Source organism: Lontra canadensis, unplaced genomic scaffold, assembly GCF_010015895.1.
Source record: "Lontra canadensis isolate GAN:19392208 unplaced genomic scaffold, GSC_riverotter_1.0 scaffold69, whole genome shotgun sequence".
Lineage (NCBI taxonomy): Eukaryota > Metazoa > Chordata > Mammalia > Carnivora > Mustelidae > Lontra > Lontra canadensis.
The window spans coordinates 2,808,241-2,827,420 of record NW_022631063.1 but is presented as its reverse complement, the minus strand read 5'-3'; the positions used below and the strand labels follow the sequence as shown (position 1 = coordinate 2,827,420).

Here is a 19,180-nt window from a genome sequence, read left to right as displayed (position 1 = left end):
TGCCTTCCTTACTGAATCGGCCACTTATGGTGTAATACGGTTGTTATTTCAAAAGCGAAACAAAGCAACGCAAAACATATTGGTGGCAATTACATAATCATCCTATTTGTTTCCTTCCCAAAATATTCAGACACACTGGAAATACATAAGTAAATGTGGCATTTGGAGTATAAATATGCCTCATTCAAAACGGAAGCTTGAAACCATTATATGCATGTTAAAATGTACTGTAAAAATATGCTTCGTGTTACAAGCTACAAATTATTGCTCCAGGTAAGAAAAAAATATCCAAGTTGCAACGAATTATATCCACGTTTATAATTATTTCTTACTTTTTTTGTCTGTGTGTTTTTTAGTTCGGGCTCCTCTTTTCACTCTCAGATAAACATGATGTTCCCTGAACTTGACTTACTGGACTGTAACCCAGGACTGCCTGAATCGAAGCACACGGGAGAAATACAGATATATTTTTATTCATTATGGCAGATGCTCTTTGAAACTTGACTTGTGAGAACAGAAGTTCAATGAATGTGTTTCACATTTGTTCTTCTGACAGAGGCCAAATGACACAGTGTAAAGATCCTCAACTAAGTGACAAGAGAAAAACTTGTGTCCCGGAGTCCTCTTTGCCACTTACAATAGCCTTGTGACTGTGAGCGTGTCCTCCCACATCTCCTAGGTTTAGAATAGAGAAGAAAGATGTTTTAAGTGGCACAGCATGGGCGGTAGAAAGGATCTGATACATAAGTGCCAGGGAGTCCTGGTTTTGCCCCTACTGCTTGGGTGACCACTAAACCATCTGTTCCCATTTTCTTCTTCCCACCTTCATATACTGCAAGTGCTCAGCAGACAGTGTCACTTTGTTAGCGGATACAAAAACAAAATGTGTGGCTCTCATCTAGAGGAGCTAAGAATTCAATATAAGAGCCCGAACTCCAAACCTCGAATCATACCAGTAGCCACAGAGCTCAGACTTGTGTGTGCATAAGAATCAGCTGGAGATGTCCTTAAAACGTAGGTTGTGACTCAGCAGGTCTGGGGTGGAGCCCCAGATTTTGCATGTCTCAGAAGCTCCCAGGCAGTGGAGACAGCTGACCCCTGGGTGCTGGCTGGAGGAGCAAGTACACCGAGGTAAACAGGCACAAGAAAAGCACAGAAGAAAGGACACTAACTCAACCAGGAAGACCCCACAGAGCAAGTGAGCTGGAGTTGAGGGATGAGTACCAGGAGGTGAAAAGGGAGGTAGTAAATGCATTTGAGTTGAGGGAATTTTTATATAGGACAGGGAAGTGTGGATGGCCACAGGATGGGTGTGGGAAAAAGTGCACTGGGGGAGGCATGTGGTAGGGAGACCCATTTCCGGGAAGCACAATAGTCCATGTGGACAGCGATGAGGCCCTATGTTACTTTAATGTAGTCACCTGATTATTCCTAGTTGAGTTTTGTAAAAGGTGTGTGGTAGAGAGGGCCTCATGAAGGTGGGGCCAGTGAGAACAGAGAAAAGGAGAGAGATTTCTCCCAATATATTTAAAAGGTAAAAAATGACAGGACCAGGTCCCTGACTGGATGTGGTTGAGGGTAAAGGATGAGGCATGAAGGGATGTTTTTGGCTCAGAGGATCAGAAAACAGGGTTGTTTTTAATTCCGGGAATCCACAAGGAGAAGCAGGTTTGGATTTGGTGGAAGAAGTGAAAAATAACAATGAAATGAGTCTTAAGCACAAAATGTAACGACCGAGGGACAGAGAGTCACATCTATTTAGGTCTGAAGATCTACTGTTACTCCCTTTAATTAAGTCCATTGTCCTCGAATATGGAGTATAGTTACTACTTTCTATTATGTAATAAATAAAACAACAATTTTGAGAATTAACATTTTACCCTCATTTCATGAGTCCCCTCAGGGATTTTTCTCTGTTCACTTATAAATTCTCTTTGTGTATTTCTTAAAAGTTGACTGTTTGGACTCTAATTCGTATTAAAATCTTTTTTTTCTGAACACATCTTTTTATCTTGCCCATGGGTGGGTCACATAATACAATTCATTTTCTATGTCTCTTCCTTTTAATTATTGCCAGCATCGTTTCAGCTACTTTTGTTGAAAAGTGATTAGTGACCTTATTTTCTCCTTTGACACCATCTTTTCATTTCTCCTGGGCTATACCTGATCATATTCCAAACTCCTTAAATAAGTCATTCAGAAACAATTTGTCATGAATAAATTATTTTTTGTATTAAATGTTATTGTGAGTCTTAAAGAAAGACTATACAATGAAATGAATTTAGTAAATTTTTGTCTCTATCAGTAGAGCTGAATTTTTTTCGTAACAAGAGTTAAAAATCGTAAATCATCAGGGCCAGAGAGATAATGTAGTAGATAAAGAGGGCTGAGTATAAGAATTCTGGCATTCTGATGCTGTCATAATTCATGTTCAGTACTAAAGATGAAACTTGGCCATGGAAGCATTAGTGATCAGTGGGGAGTGTGGCAAACTAGAGAGCACAGGCCCCACAGGAAGGGAAAGATAACTGCTAGTGACAGGGAATTAATCCATTGGGGAAGGCAGATGGTCTCTTTGAAGATCTGATTTTTCAAGAGAAGTAGAAATCTAGATTTTTAATTAAAAAATACGACTCATAGTTGTTATGGCTATGTGTCCCCTAAAAACATGTTGAAGTCCTAATCCCCAGTACTTTGTATGTGACCTCATTTTTTTTTTTAAACATTTTATATTTACTCATTTGTCACAGAGAGAGAGAGAGAGCGCACAAGTAGGCAGAGTGGCTAGCAGAGGGAGAAGGAGAAGCAGGCTCCCTACTGAGCAGAGAGTCTGATGGGGGATCATGACCTGAGTTGAAGGAAGACGCTTAACTGACTGAGCCACCCAGGTGCCCCCGAAACAGGGTCTTTAGAGATGTAATCAAGTTAAGATGAGATCATCCGGGTGGGTGGGCCCTGATATGGTATGACTGGTATCTTTACAAGAGAGGAGAGAAGCACACAGGGAAAACGTCATGCGAAGGAGGCAGAGATTGCAATGGTACCTCTATAAACCAAAGAATGGCAAGGATTGCCAGCTGTCACTGATGCCACGGAGAGAGGCATGGGGCAGATTCTCCCCCATTTTTATTGAGTTCTTGCCTCCAGAACCTGAGACAGTATATTTCTGCTGTTGCAAACCACACAGTTTGTGGCACTTCATTACAGAAGCCCTAGGAAATTAGTAAGATAGTAAATAAACAAGCCTGTGAGTTTTATATACAGTCTACTGCTGAGCAGTACTAAGTAATTGTGTTTCAGATTTTTAAAAAAACAAGGAATTTGTAAAAAATATTTCTACTTGGCTATACTTTGTTGGAATATGGCAAGTTACTTTGTGTCATTAATAACATTGCCATTTTCATCGACATCCTAATGCAACAGACAACCAGAAGTATTTAAATTTAACCCCTCAATAAATATTAAGCAGTTACCAGGACATGAAATGACAAGTAAAACTGTAAATAGGAACAGCCCTTTCCCTGAAGAAAATGACCACTACAACAGTAGTTACAATACAGGAGCTGTGATGAGAGAGTAGTACAGATTGCTATAGGAAGACAGCAATAGTTCAGGAAAACCATCTGATTGTGATGTGCACAATTTAATTGTGCAGAAGGAGTGAAAAATTAGCTGATCTATCTTACAGCTCAGCATATATATAACAGAGCTGAGGTTCCAACCCAGGACCTCTGACCCAAATAAATCTCTTTTTACCTCACCACATTACTTTCGTTTTCTTAGTCTGCAAAAACAAGGCCACTATTACTCCTTCAAGCTTTCCTGAAGAGTAAATAAGACATTTGAAACACATTGGTCCCCTCCCTGGTCATGGCAGAACTTACTGGTGCCCACCAGATTCTGGTTCTCCTATCTGTCCTGGAACCTTGGAGGACTACATTTCCCAGACTCCTCACACCTGGGTGGAGCCATGTGACTGGTTCTGGCCAGTGGGGCACAGCACCTAGGAGCCAGCATGCCATTTTCCATGCTCTCTTCCCCTGATGCTAGGAGCAGGGGGACCATGTGTTCCAGATGGTGGAACTGCAAATAATGAAGTTTCTGTCAGCCCAGGTCTCTGAGCAACTATCAGAACAGCACCCCTGCCAACCCATGATAGAAATAAATCTTTGTTTTGTTAAACTTCTGGGACTTGAAAGTAAATTTTTTGCAGCAATTTATCTTGGTCCATCCTGACCAGAGCACTGGCTCATAATATATGCTCCACAAATGTTCTTTTCTTTTAATAATAATTTATGTCACAGGGTGATAGAAATAAGATTTATATTTTAAAAAATATCAAAATTTAGGGTATGTATTATGTAGCTGAATTTAATATATTCATATTCCAGATCCTGAGATAAACCCAAAACAGCTTATGTTAGTTAAGAAAGTGTGTCCTAAGACTAGCTGAAATGAGAAATCCATTTGCTGTCAGAAAAAAGTCACCTCTCATTAAAGATCATTTCTCTCATTCCTCCAAACCAAATTATTTAAGTTTAAAAATAGCAAAAGGACCTTATGAAAAAAACATATAAATGCTAAAAATCCCAGCTTGAGGTTTCAGCCACTATTCTTAACATACCTTCAGAGGGTTTTGACTGTCATTACTACAAATAGAAGACTTCCAGGAAGGAATCATTCAACAAAAAGAAGTCTTTTATTTTCTCTACAAATTTGGGACACGAAGAGAAAGATGAGAGTAAATATAATTCCAAGTTTTCTGCTCAAACAAATCTAAATGCTTCTGTCTAGCATTCAACGTCTTGATGATATGTTCTCATTTGCTACTAACCGCATTTCCCACTTTTTTCCCTCTAACATAGAGTCCATTTTAATCAGTCTCCTCAAGATCCACAAACAAGCCATATTCATCCTTTCTTTATGCCTTTTACCCATTTGCCTGAAATGCCCTTCTCTCTTACTTGGAGAATGAGCTCTAGGTCTAGCTCTAGGTCCACTTCCTATGGTTGTATTTTGTCCTCTAAGATTCAGTGCTTTTTGTTGCTGTTGTTGCTTTTACTTTATTTTATCATACACACACACACACACACACACACACACACACACACACTATATATATATATATATAAAATATATATATATAGAGAGAGAGGGAGAGACATAGTTGATATATAATATTATATTAGTTTCAGGTATACTATATAATGATTCAATATATGTATATATTGTGAAATGATGACCACAATAAGTCCAGTTTATATCCATCAATGCTTTCTTTTTTTTTTTTTTATTAAAGATTTTATTTATTTATTTGACACAGAGAGAGAGCGATCACAAGTTGGCAGAGAGGGAGGCAGAGAGAGAGGGGGAAGCAGGCGATGCAGGGCTTGATCCCAGGACCCTGAGATCATGACCTGAGCCAAAGGCAGAGGCCCAACCCACTGAGCCACCCAGGTGCCCCCATCAGTGCTTTCTTATACCTAGTAATCTTCTCTCTTATCTGTACTTTGAGTTCTCTAAAAACAGCAATGATTTTTTTTACACTTCACCTCCATATCCACAAAGCTTCGACACAGTACTGAGCACATCATCAGCAATAAATAAATACTTCCTGGTTAATCGTTTGTGAGTTTGTGTGGGGATGGATGGGTACCACTGGTCAGGAAGAACAGAAAATTGAAGAGATTCCAGAAGGACTCATGACTGAAATAAAAATCAGTGTTTGGGGATGGGAGGTGGGGGACTTGAAAATCATCTTCCATAGTTGAATTCTAAAGCTGAGTATTACCAGTTAGTGACCATTTCACAGGCTTACAACAACTGTCCCACAGGGAATAAAGTAGGCAATGAAACACTTAAAACCTTTGCTGCTTGGGAATACCTCTAGATGGCTGGAGAAAGAGGGCTTAAAAATGATGCTAGATCACATTGAAACATGAAGCATCGCATTGTCGGCTGTTGCCTCTGCTGTGAGAAACAGATACACGATCACTGGATATGTCGTCTGCATTATGTCATCTCACCCAAATTGTCACCTACATTATAGACAAAGCACAAAATGTCTTATGTAACAACACGGAATTTCCATTAGCTAGTAATTGTGTGATACATATTCATGGGAAGTGAGGTATATTAGCACCAGTATATACGAGTATTTAAGATTTTAAGTAATCAAGTAAATTTAAGATTTTAAGTATTAAGATTTAAAATACATATACAAGTATTGGGGAGGTTCTTCTCAGCTGCCGGGTTGTATACTACACTATCCTGTATCTATTGCTATCGTTGTTTGCAGATACATTATGTCAAACTAGGTGTTGAGTTTCTGAAAAGGTGACATTCCTAAAAAGGAAAGGTCACATCATAGCCAGTGCCATGAACTGAGCTGCTTGAATGAGAGTAGAGGAGGGAGGGATTGAGGTAGCTGTTAAATTGAGCTCAACTGATTCATCCAGCAAGTATTTTTTGAATGCTAGGCATTGTTCTAGGCATGGAAGGGCTACAGGTAATCCAGACCGACCTGTCCTCTGCAACCACGGAACTTATATTCCAGATGGGGTGGTAGACAATGAAGAAATGAATAAACGACAGATTCAGACAGTATGATGAAGAAAATACAACAGGATGCTATAACAGAGTAGTGAGGAAAGGGGCGGCTAGAAAACACTGGGGAGATGACATGCAGCAGAGGCCTCAATGACACAAGGTAGTGGCTTTACAGTCATGCAGGGAGAGCCTGTGCCAACAGAGACCTTTAGGCTGGGGTGAGCTACTACGCTTGTGTTTGAGGACAGTAGAAAAGCCAGCATGAAGCATGAAGCATGATGGAAGCATGGCAAAGAAGTGATGTAGGATAAGATGCGACAGGAAAGAACAAGATGGGTCAGATCTCTAGGGCATGGGAAAGAGTTCAGAGTTCAATCTGATTGAAGACTGGACCCCTCACTTCCTGCTTCATCAGTTCTGGTTGTACTGCACATAATCTGTTTGCATTGTCTACCTGTTCCAAGGTTGTAGCTTCAGGTCCATCTTCCCTCCTTTCTCTCCTCCTAACTGCTGTTCTGAGGAATCCACCATCTTTCAAACAGGAAGATGTCATGTCTGAGGGATTATGTGGAGAAAATACATACCTTGTGGCATATTAGCCCTTCCTCAAAAAGTATAATGGTTCCTTATATGTGTCTATTTTGCAACTAATAGAGTCCTAGTTCTAAAACTAAAATCCAAGTATGAGAAGCTTTATTTCCTAACTTACTGTTTTGGTACAAACGCCAACTTATCAATGTGGACCTAGGGCTATCAGTACTTTTAGCTACTCATAAAAATGTTCTAATTTATCTCAAAATTAGAAGAAAAAATGAACTTCTAGGTTAGAGAAAATGAGTAAAATAAATATATTCATCTCTATACCAATGCAGTCATAAAATTTTAAGTATTTTTTTTTAATGGAAGAAGAGGCCCATGAAGGCAAAAGTGCATAGGGCCGATGAAAGCAGTAATATAGCTCTCATTGGTGCTTATATGGTAACAGGGACTGAGGTACTCTCTCTCTTCAATATAATTATTATTCTCATAGGAAAACACTTTATTTTGTTCAATCTAGTTTATTGATTTAGTAAACTGTAAAATATTTGAATAGTAAATCCTTTTTTAAAAAAAAAGATTTTATTTATTTATTTGAGAGAGAGCGAGATCACAGAGGGAAGGGGAGAGGCAGACTGTCCACTGAGCAGAGAGCCAGACATGGGGCTCAGTCTCAGGACCCTGAGATCATGACCTGAGTTAAAGGCAGATGCTCAACTGACTGAGTCACCCAGGGGCCCCGGTAGTAATCCCTTAATAGTGAAAAAATTTTGTGTATCCTGTAGATGTATATTAATTTATAAAAAATATGGCTACTAATGTACTATTATATTGTATGAAATACAACAGTTATAGAAATTGATAAGTTAAAGGCTAGATTACAGATGAAATGATGCTTAAATAATTTTTAAAGTTATTAATGATATATACAATGTTCATTCCTTTTGAAAATAGATTTTATTTATTTATTTTAGAGAGAGAGAGAGAGATTGAGCAGGGGGGAGAACAGAGGGGGAAGGAGAGGAAAGAATCTCACGCAGACCCTGTGCTGAGCTCGGAGCTGATGTGGGGCTCGATCTCATGACCTTGAGATCACAACTTGAGCCAAAACCAAGAGTCAGACGCTTAACTGACTGAGCCACCCAAGTGTCCCTATAAAACATTCATTCTTAATAAAGTTATTGGTAATTGTTTTTAATGAAAACAATATAAGCGAATATGCTTAATTTCTATGAAAGTCTTATTTTTGCATTTAATGATCTGAGAATTAAAGTTTTAGCTTTTTAAACCTGGTTTTAAGGACTAACACAGATGAAAAAGATACTCCACAAAAAATCTATATATTCCAATGGAATGAGTACATGAAGGGAAGCACTTAGGAAAGCTCAGATAATTGTTTTTCAGTTGCATACCAATTATGCAAACATTTTTGTTGAAATTCAGCAACTTGGTATCTTCTTGAGTACCAGGTATTTGTTTTTGAAACCTAATCAGAAGTTGTTGCACTAAAAAAAAAAAAGAAAGAAAGAAAGAAAGAAGTTGTTGCACTGTTACACTTTTAGCAATGTGTTAGAGATCCATTAAAATCATAAAGATTTTTAAATAGTATATTTATTAGTTATTTTTTTTAAATTAAGAAGCTATTATGAGGTACCTAGGTGGCTTAGTGGGTTAAAGCCTCTGCCTTCGGCTTGGGTCCTGGTCCCGGGGTCCTGGGATTAAGCCCCACATCTGGCTGTCTGCTCAGCAGGGAGCCTGCTTCCCTCTCTCTCTCTGCCTGCCTCTCTGCCTACCTATGATCCCTGTCTGTCAAATAAGTAAATAAAATCTTAAAAAAAAAAGAAGAAAAAAAAGAAGCTATTATGATAGCATTTATAGGAGACATATTTACATCTGCTGTTAAAATGCAGTAAAATCACATAAATCACATAACAATGGAAATATCTCTGAAGACTCATTTTTAAAATACTTTTTGTATATTAATAATGAGAAACAGTGAACTACTCATTATTAAAACATCAACTTAATCTTGATGGGATGAATTAAAATACTTCTTTTTTTTGAAAAAATATCTACAAGGTAGCATTCTATTGAGGCCCACTTTTCACTACAGCAAAGTTCAGCATATTTGGAGCACTTATCTAACTTGTAAGAGAAAAATGTGTAACCCAACCATTTTAAGTACCTCAATAAGATAACCAGTGAACTTCTTTGTATGACAAAATGATCATGGTCATTGTCTTCCTTGTTATAAAATACTTAAAGGTTATAATACTTAGAATAATAAATTTTAAAATTCACTTACCAGAACAAGGAAATTGTAACATATTGCAAAATACTGAAAGCAAACTCAGGAGTGATGGAGGAATTCTTAAAGAGCTTTGGATGATAGAATATACCATTGGTATACCTTACGCATATCCTATGATCCATGCCTCCCTGATATATAGAGGCAGTGAGGGTGCCAGTGTAAATATTTATAGTACAGCTTAAATTATTTTCTATTTTTTTAGACAAGAAATAGTTACAAATAGGAGGCTTGATATTTTCACCTAGGAATAATGAATTATTAGACTATGGAAACCACTCTGTTAAATTGTTATTGGGTGTTTCTCATCTTTTTTTTTTTTAATTCTAGTTGTCTTCTCCTAACGTATTTACTATGACATCGATTCCTTTTCATTTTTTTTTGCCATTCAGAATGTTCTTTAAAAATGACAAACAAATAAGCACAGAGATTATAATTTCTAAATAGTTTATGCATTCATACAGATTCTTCTTGGTTTCTCATACCAGTTGAAATTAATAATAGAGATTAATTGAAGAAAAATTCTTTCTGCAATTAAAAAGCAATTTTCCAAAGCCTTTATTATTCAAAAAAACTAGGCTAAATTAGCAAAAAATATTCAGAAAGCTATGAAATATGCATATCCTTAAGACTGAGCAAACAAGTTTTGATCCTGAACAATAAAGATATTTTTTCACTTTTTATTTGCTTCTATAAAAGCACTGCATACTGAAACAGTAGAAATATGTTGTATGCTTATCAACCAAAAATATCAGAAGATAGAATAGTATTTCTGTGGCTTTAGCATTATGAGGGGATAAAGAGGCAAATGTTACTTATGTCAAATTGGAAATTTTTAAAAAGTAAAATGGCATTATCTAACTTACTGACGATAGGAAACCAGAGGTCAAAGAGGGATTAGTATTTCAGAGTCAAAATATTAGAAAAAGAGTATATTAATAGCTGAGATAAAGTCATTCAATTGACTACTTTCATTTCAAAATCTGCTATAGCATCAATTGTTAGTAATTCAATTCACATTGGAATCAAAACTTGGGGTGGAAGAATATTCCTGAATGTTTTAAGAATTTACTAGGAATCCATTATCCATTAGTACTGCCTATTACTTTTATTCAAAATAGTGGGAGAAAGTTTAGGAAAAAAGTCAGTTTTGAAGTAGCATTGTAAAAAAAAAAAAATTTTTTTTGTTTTTTTTTTTTTTTAGTAAATAGCCACAAAAAAAAATTCTATTCAGCTCATCAAATTTGCCTTGGCCTAATCCATATTTACCAACTTACTTCCTCCTAGCTATTTTCATCATTTTCTATCATTAAACTAAGACAGTAGTTCTCAGTCTTGAAACCAGCAGAAATAACCCCCTGAGGGAAGTAATAACTACCTACCTCTTCGACCGCGCCTTCTCTGTCTACTTTGAGGCTTCTTCTTCCTCCTTCTGCATCCAAAATGTTCCTGACTGGGGTTAGTTCAAGTCTTTACTCTTTACTTTTCATATGCTTGCCTCTGATAATCTCATTTACCCTGTGATTTCAATTATTGCCTCCCTGAAGAAGAATTCAAATAGTTGATTCTAGCTGAGACTTTTCAAGCTACAGGCTCACATTCCAACTTTCTGCTCATCACCTACATTTGGATACACTACAAGCAATACAAACGTAGTGTCTACAAAACCAAACGCATGGTCTTCCTACATCATCTGTTTAACTCCTGTTTCTTTTAATGCTTGCTCAACTCCCCTACCTATGACTCAGCTCTGAATCCTGTCTCCCCTCTTACTGTCCCATCCTTACTATTATCACGTGCATTATTTTTGATAACATCTTAATTATTCTCACTTCCAATCGAGAAACAGGTCAACTTGAATCATCATTCTGAAGCATGACTTTAATCATGTTCCATATCTTTAAAATGCTTTGTTTCTGATTACTTTTAGAAGGATGTTCAAATTCCTTAATCTGCTATTCCAGAATTTAATGATGTGTCATACTTCTCTAGATTCATTTCCCATCATCTCATAGCTTTTAGCTTATACACTAAAGTTGAATTTTATTACTTTATGTTTCCCCAGTATAACATTCAATACTTGCTCCTCTACTTTTGCTCATGTATCCTATCATATATCCTATGTATTCATGTATCCTATCCCTGGGTTGAAGTGCGGAACAGCTTTTATTTATTTTTATTGTTTTAAAAGATTTTATTTATTTATTTGACAGAGAGAGGAGATCACAAGCAGGCAGAGAAGCAGGCGGCGGGTGGGGGAAGCAGGTTGCCTGTTGAGCAGAGAGCCCAATGCGGGGCTTGATCCCAGGACCGTGAGATCATGACCTGAGCTGAAGGCAGCTTAACCCACTGAGCCACCCAGATGTCCCGCTGAACTTTTAAATCCTAGTTCAAATTAAATCTTTTCCAAGAATCTTTACCTAATGGCTCCAGCTTAGCTGTGAGCTCTGATTTATTTAGTTTGAGTTACTCCTATGGGCTCCATGATGTAACAGAAGGGGTTTGGGCTTTGAACTTCTCTATATCAAGTTTCCAAAGTCATTCTTTAACTTTGTGACAATAGGAAACTTATTTAAATACTTTAAAGCTTCATTTTAACATCTATAAAATGAGAATACTACAGCTTACCAAGAAGTTCAAAAGAAATCCTGTGTGATATGATTGATGCCATCAAGAGAGAAGCCAGCTGAGTGGCTACTTCTCAGTAGCCTAAGAAGATACAATTTTCATTCATTCAGATATATTAAAAGCGAACTACGGACCAGGCACTTTAATATAGAGAGTGATGAACAAGATAAATATAGCCCCTGCCTCCCTTGGAGCTAACAGTCCTAGAGTCTAAATTTACCACAGCTCTAAGTCTAGTCTTCTACTTCGCAGAAAGACCTCAAATTGACTGGATTAGTAAATATGACTCTTGCTAAAAATATCACTAACACTGATATATAAAATCAGAATAGCAACTTCTTATTTATACTAAAGACATAACTGTCAAACAAATTGACTACTTGACATGGTTTAACCAGGTAGCCACATGGAATCAGAATGAGAAGGGGGAAAGACTCAAATATTTGATGGTTTTGGGTTCTAATAGCTAGATGGGACAATCTCTCTAACAGGAAGATAGACTTTCTTTCTTCATACAGGTATAGAGATGGCACCTGAGATATCAAGTACAATAGAGACCCCAGAACAATACCCTTCTCCTATTTTATTCAGCTTCCTGAAGAATTGCAGACAAGGTTCCCAAATATTCCAGTGGATCTTAAAGGTAGGGATGGAATGCTTGCCACAAATCTCTGCCCAAGGTATGTCTTATGGTAAAGCCGGGGTTAATGAGAGAAAAAGATAGAACTATGAACTAAATTTTGAGCAGGACTTGTGAATCCTCATGTGGCAAAGAGAAATGAGTAGATAAAAAAGAATGAACTCAATTGAGTATCTGTCGTTAAGAAAAATAGCAGTTCAGGTCAAAGACTACATTTCAGTATCAAGCCAAAAGGAATGTCATTATTCCCACACCTATTTCTAAGCTGTCAATTGTACTCCTATAAAATCATGTGCTTGCTAATATATTAACCAAATTTCTTAAAGCCTGAGACAAGGTCTGGTTTGGCTTACTATTAGAACACCATCCCCATTAGACAGTACATTCTGCATCAAGAAAGGAACAAATGACCCATCTTAAATTAACAAAGAGCATACCTATCTAGGCATCATCTTCACAATGGGTAAATCTTCTTCTAAGAGAGACATCTGAGGGTTGGAAGAGGAAATGTGAAGCAGGCACATCAAGCAGGTACATTAAGATGATCTTAAGTGGGACTAGGTTGGAAGAGAAGTTGAAATCTTATCTCTAGTTTCCTCCTATTCCTTTGGTATTCAAGCGTCCAATAAAAGAGATACCTAAGACACAGCAGCTAGACACAAGTAGAAGGGAAAACACAGAATCAAAATAGCCTTAACAAAATGTTTGTCTGGCTTTGTCCATACCCACTTTGCAGGTCATTTAGCCTTTCACAAAACAGTAGACTACACGGTAATCATTATAAACTATTAACTATTGTCATTACATATTCATCTCTCCATCACGAGGTTCATTCCAAAAACATCTGAGGTGGTTTGCATACACACAGCAAGATAACATTAAAAACAACAGCAGCAACCAAAATATACAAAAAGAAGTCAAAGCTACTGCTGAGTATAAAGAAAGAAACATAAACTAAGACCAAATGTAGCATTTGTACACAAAGTGCAAAATATTGTAAATAGACTATAATAGTGACACTGAACTTTCTTACACAAGCATTTGAACTTTGCAGGTATGTTTTAATTTTCTTGGAAAATCCAACTTCCTTAGAACCATGAGCAAAAAGAAAATCCTTAGGGAAATAATTAAGATCAGCATTTCTCAGGTATACTGGTCATATTTCCTCAGGCCAAAATCCATGGTGCATTGCTGGTTTAAAAACTGTTACCTGAGATTTCCGTTCCGGCAGAATGTTCCTTAAGTAAATTTTCATGGACATTTTATCCTGCCACTATCTCCTTCCTGCCTGCCTGCCTGCCTTCCTCTTTCTCTTTTTCTCTCTTTCCCTCTCCCTCTCTCTTTCTTATTTAATCCTGATGTTCATTTAAGACATTCTTTCAAAGGCTAGTCTTTGGCTCTACTGGCACTGTTGTGTAAATAAGAGACACCTAATTTGTTTACATTAAAAAATAACAACAATGAGAAAGGAAATATACCCAGCCACTGAAAGTAATGAAGGTTGAAATAGAAAATAGCTGCACTTTACACTTTCATTTAAAAAGTTGGTGGCAGAATCTCATGAGGCATTTGGAACTCAGGAGAGTAGGAAACTGCACATTTTTGATCTAATAAAGACAGGCATGCACAGGGGTGCTGATAGGGACTCACTAAAAGTAATGCTTTCAGGGCTGGAGAATAAAGCATGCTCCCTAGAGTACTGTTGTGGTTTTCTTTTCCAATTTTTAAAAAATGATATTATACTGAATGTAGTAGCTCACAAAAGTGTCAGACTGATAGCTTTGGAATTCCAAATTTCTTCTCACAAAGCAAGAGCAACACAGGCAGGCATATCACAAATTTGCTAAAATATTTTTAGTAATGGGACTTAATTGGGGCATTATAGGAATTTATAAGATGCCAAAATTTTTACATGAATCAGATTGAACACCTGAAGGCCATGGTAGGAGATGAGTGAATAAATTCATAAGAAGTGCAGGTAGCTTTGCATGTCAACTCCCTTTTCCCTCCTAGGAGCTTCATTTTTAATTAGATGCAAAGATTATTTAAAATGGCCATTTGTGGCAGAAGGCTACTTACCAGAAGATAATGGGATCTCCAATAGATTATGTTTCTATGAAATAGGTCCAGCACTAGCAGGCCACAGCAGCACCGCCTATCTCAGAAAAACTTACACTCAGGGTAGTCTTTAACTTCTAAGAGCCACTGAAAAAACTGTATGGCTCTTAGTTCAGATAGATAATTAAGACCTTTCCACAGTTTAAAAACTGCTTTGCTAGCACTGTTAGCATTACGTTGGGGGGGGGGGCATGGAGATTACAAAAGTCCTATTTTAATAGGTTAAGATTTGATGAAGATGCTTGATCAAATGAAGTATTTTGTCAATTCTAGAGGATAGTGGAAAGGCAGAGCAACTTTTTATGCTCTCCTGAGAGCTAAAATAACAAGGCATGGTAACAGCAGCGGAGAAAGAAGACTTGGTTAATACCCTTTGATGTGGGATGGTTCACCAAGAGAATGTACACTAGCACTGATAGAGAATCAGAGTAGGTAAGTCTTTAAGGGACCAAAAGCTTAGTTTTGAGTCATCTCTAGATGAGGTAACTCCAGAAGTTACTTCTATTTGATATTTGCAAATGACATGATATAAAATCTATTTGCAAATGACATGATATAAAATCCTAAGGAATCCACTAAAAACAATACTTAACTAGTTCCTGCAGGAACCAGGCAGAAGCAAATATAACCTTTTCTAAAGGAATCTACCAAGGCGCCTGGGTGGCTCAGTTGGTTAAGCGTCTGCCTTCGGCTCAGGTCATGATCCTGAGGTCCTGGGATGGAGCACTGCATCTAGCACCCTGCTCAGTGGGGACCCTGCTTCTCCCTCTCCCCCCGTCCTTCTCCTCATGCTCTTTCTATTTCTCTCTTTCTCTCAAATAAATAAATAAAATCTTAAAAAATATTAAAAAAAATGAATGTGGAGCATTGTGGAGGCCGAGAAAAATCAAGGCCATCCCACCTCAGGTTTAGCCTTAGCATAGGTACAGCTATCTTAGCTCTGGCAGCCATGTCAGACCCCTGTGCCCAAGGGCTGAACTTTCCCCTACTTTACTTTAGTTCCAGGAAGCCCCACCCTGCTTTAGTTCCAGAGACCCCCACCCTGCTTTATTAAGCCCCACCCTACTTAAGTTCCAGAGACCTCCACCCTACTTTAGTTCCAGGAAGCCCCACCCTGCTTTAGTAACAGGAACCCATAAATAGACTTGCCTTAACTAAGCTCCGGATCCAAGTCCCTACTCCGCTCTGTCGGGTATACTTGGGCCCAAGCTTAAGCTTCTCAAATAAACCCTCATGTGATTGCATCGGTGTTGGCTCCTTGGTGGTCTCTCGGACGCGAAAACGGGTACAACAGCATCATCCTAGGCCTATAATTATTTCTAAAGTTATTTTGCAAATCAGTATCAGGTAAGCAATAAAAGTAAATAACCAGGTGCACAAAAAGACAGTAAGGCATGAATAAAATATAATAGAAATAGCACTATAGAGAAACAGGGGCTTCATATACAGGGATTATCAAATGCATATTTCAAATAACGCCTATTATTTTCAAGGTATAAGAGACAAGATTGAGAATTGTAGCAGATATTCAGAAATTAAAAATAGGATAACTACAATTATTTATGAATAGATGAGTTCATTAATACCTTGGACTCAACTATCAGGGAAAAAATACCTACAATAAAACATGGGGAAATAAAAAAGTTGGTAATACATAATAAAGGTTAAAAGACAAGGAGGGCACCATGATAAGATTTAATATATGTATAATTAGAATCCCAAAAAGGGAGAAAAGAGAAAAAGGGAAGAAGTACTATTTACACAGAAAATGTCTGGAAACATTTCCAAATTGATAAAAAATATTGTCACAAATTCAAGTCCACTTACAAACTGTAAGAGAAATAAATAAAAGGAAATCCTTGCCTAAGCACATCACAGTGAAATGGCTAAAAACCCAGAATAAAAGAAAACCTTGAGAGTAAGGGGAAGGGTGGATAGAAGTCAAATTACTTTTAAAGTAAATGATAATTTGACTGAGTCAGTTTCTCAATATAAATAATAAAGCTGGAGCAATGGAAGCATACATTCAAAGTGTTGTAAGAAAGTAGTGCCAACCAAGAATTCTATAGCCAATATGACACCCTTTAAATAGGAAAGTGAGCAGAAAAGAACCATAAACAAAATCATATGCTTCTTCATAATAAAAGCACTCAAAAAGTAGGAATGGAAGTTAACTTTTTCAACTGATAAAAGACACTATTTCAACCAACAGCTAACATAGTACTTAAGGCTAAAAGACTGAATATTTCCCCCTAAAGATAATAAACAAGACATGGATATTTGTTCTCACTACTTCTATTCAACATTATACCAAAGGTTCTAGTCAGGGCAATTAGGTAAAAGAAAAAACAAAAGAAGGAGAAGAAGAGAAGGAGGAGGAGGAGGAGGAAGAGAAGGGAGGGGGAGGAGGAAGAAGAGAAGGGGGGTAAGGAGCAAGGGAGAGGAAGGAGGAGGAGAGAAGAAGAGGAAGAGGAGGAAGAAGAAAAGAAAAGAAAAGAAAAGAAAAGAAAAGAAAAGAAAAGAAAAGAAAAAGAAAGACAAAATAAAAGATATCCAGATTGGAAATGAAAGTTAAGTTGTCCCTATTTACAAATAACATGATATAAAATCCTAAGGAATCCACTAAAACAATAATAAAAAACCCCAAAACTATTAGAATAAATGAGTTTCATAGGGTTGCAGGATATAAGATCAATATACAAAAATTAATTTATATAAACTAGGAATGAACAATCAAAAAATGAAATTAAGAAAATAATTCCATTTACATTAGCAACAAAAAGACAAAGTACTTAGTAATAAATTCAAGAAAAGTAGCATAACATTTATAATCTGAAAACTATAAAACATGTTTGAAAGAAACCAAAGACCTAAATGAATGGAAAGATATCCCATGTTCATGGATTGAAAGACCTGGTATTTTTAAGAGGAAAATACTCCCCAAATTGAAGCACAGATTCAGTGTAATCCTTATGAAAACCTCAGCTGGCTCCTTTGCAGAAACTGACAAGTTGTTTTTAAAATTCAAAAAGAAATTCAAGGGACCCAGAATAGCTTAAAAAATCCTTAAAAAGAATAAGCCTGGAGGACTCACAATTCTTAATTTCAAAACTTACTACAAACCTATCATAATGAAAATAGTGTACTAGTGGCATAAGAAAAACATGTAGATCAACATAAAACTGAAATTCCAGAAATAAACTCTCATATTCATGGTCAATTAATTTTTGACAAGGATCTCAAGACAATTCGATGAAAAAAAATTAGTCTTTTCAATAAATGATGTTGGAAACAACTGGATATACAAATGTAAAAGAAAAAGTTGGACTCCTTTCTCATATCATATATAAAAATGTATCATAGACTTAAATATAAAGGCAAAAACTCTATAACTCTTAAAAGAAAATATGAGTATATCTTTGTGACCTTAGTCCTCTTAGATAGGACACCAAAAGCACATGTATCAAATTAAAAACTTTGTGATCCAAAGGTATCATCAAAAAAAGTAAAAAAACCCCACAAAAATGGAAGAAAATATTTGCACATCATAAATATAACAAACTTGTATGTAAAGAATTTTTTAAAGTCAGTAATAAAAAGACAAATAATTCAATTCAAGAGTGGGGAAAGGATCTGACATATCTCCAAAGAAGATATACAAATGGCCGATTAGCACACGAAGCGTTAACATCATTAGCCCTCTGGGAAATGCAAACTCAAAACTATAATGAGATATTACATGGCACCCACTGGAATGGCTATACTGAAAAGACAGATAATAACAAGTGTTAATCAGAATGGGGAGAAACTGGAACCTTTATACATTGCTGGTATGAAAGTAAAATGGTACAGGCACTTTGGGAAATATTCTGGCAGTTCTTTCGGTGATTAGACATGGAGTTATCATATGGCTCTGCAGTTACTAAGAGAAACGAAAAACTTGTATGCAAATGCTCATTGTGGCACTATTCACAATATCCAAAAAGTGAAAAAAAATCCAAATTTCAATCAACTGATTAATGAATAAACAAAATGTACATACATATGATAGAACATTATTCCTCAATAAAAAAGGAACGGAATACTGATACATGCCACATATATGAACTTTGAAAACTTATGCTAAGTGAATGCAACCGGTCATGAAAGACCACATTTTATATGATTCCTTTTATATGAAATGTTCAGAATAAGAAGGTCTATAGAGACAGAAAGTAGATTAGTGATTACCTGGGTTGCATGGGTAAAATGCAGAGTGACTAATGGATATGGTCTCTTTCTGGGATCACAAAAGCATACTAAAGTTGATTGTAATGTTGATTGCAAAAATCTGTGTATACCTTAAAAGCCACTAAATTGTACTTTCAAGTGGTGAATTGTATGGAATGTGAACTATATCC

The 19,180-nt window shown here is 36.7% G+C and overlaps 2 long non-coding RNA genes across 2 annotated transcripts in view; both read right to left on the bottom strand.

Moving 5' to 3' along the window:
- Positions 1-777, bottom strand: part of LOC116880897 — a 31,281-nt gene extending 30,504 nt beyond the window's left edge. The window contains exon 1 of the long non-coding RNA XR_004385294.1: positions 333-777. This is a non-coding gene — a long non-coding RNA (uncharacterized LOC116880897). The remainder of the gene's footprint in view (positions 1-332) is intronic.
- Positions 1-19,180, bottom strand: part of LOC116880898 — a 78,658-nt gene that overhangs the window by 51,148 nt on the left and 8,330 nt on the right. The gene's annotated exons all lie outside the window — the stretch shown is intronic.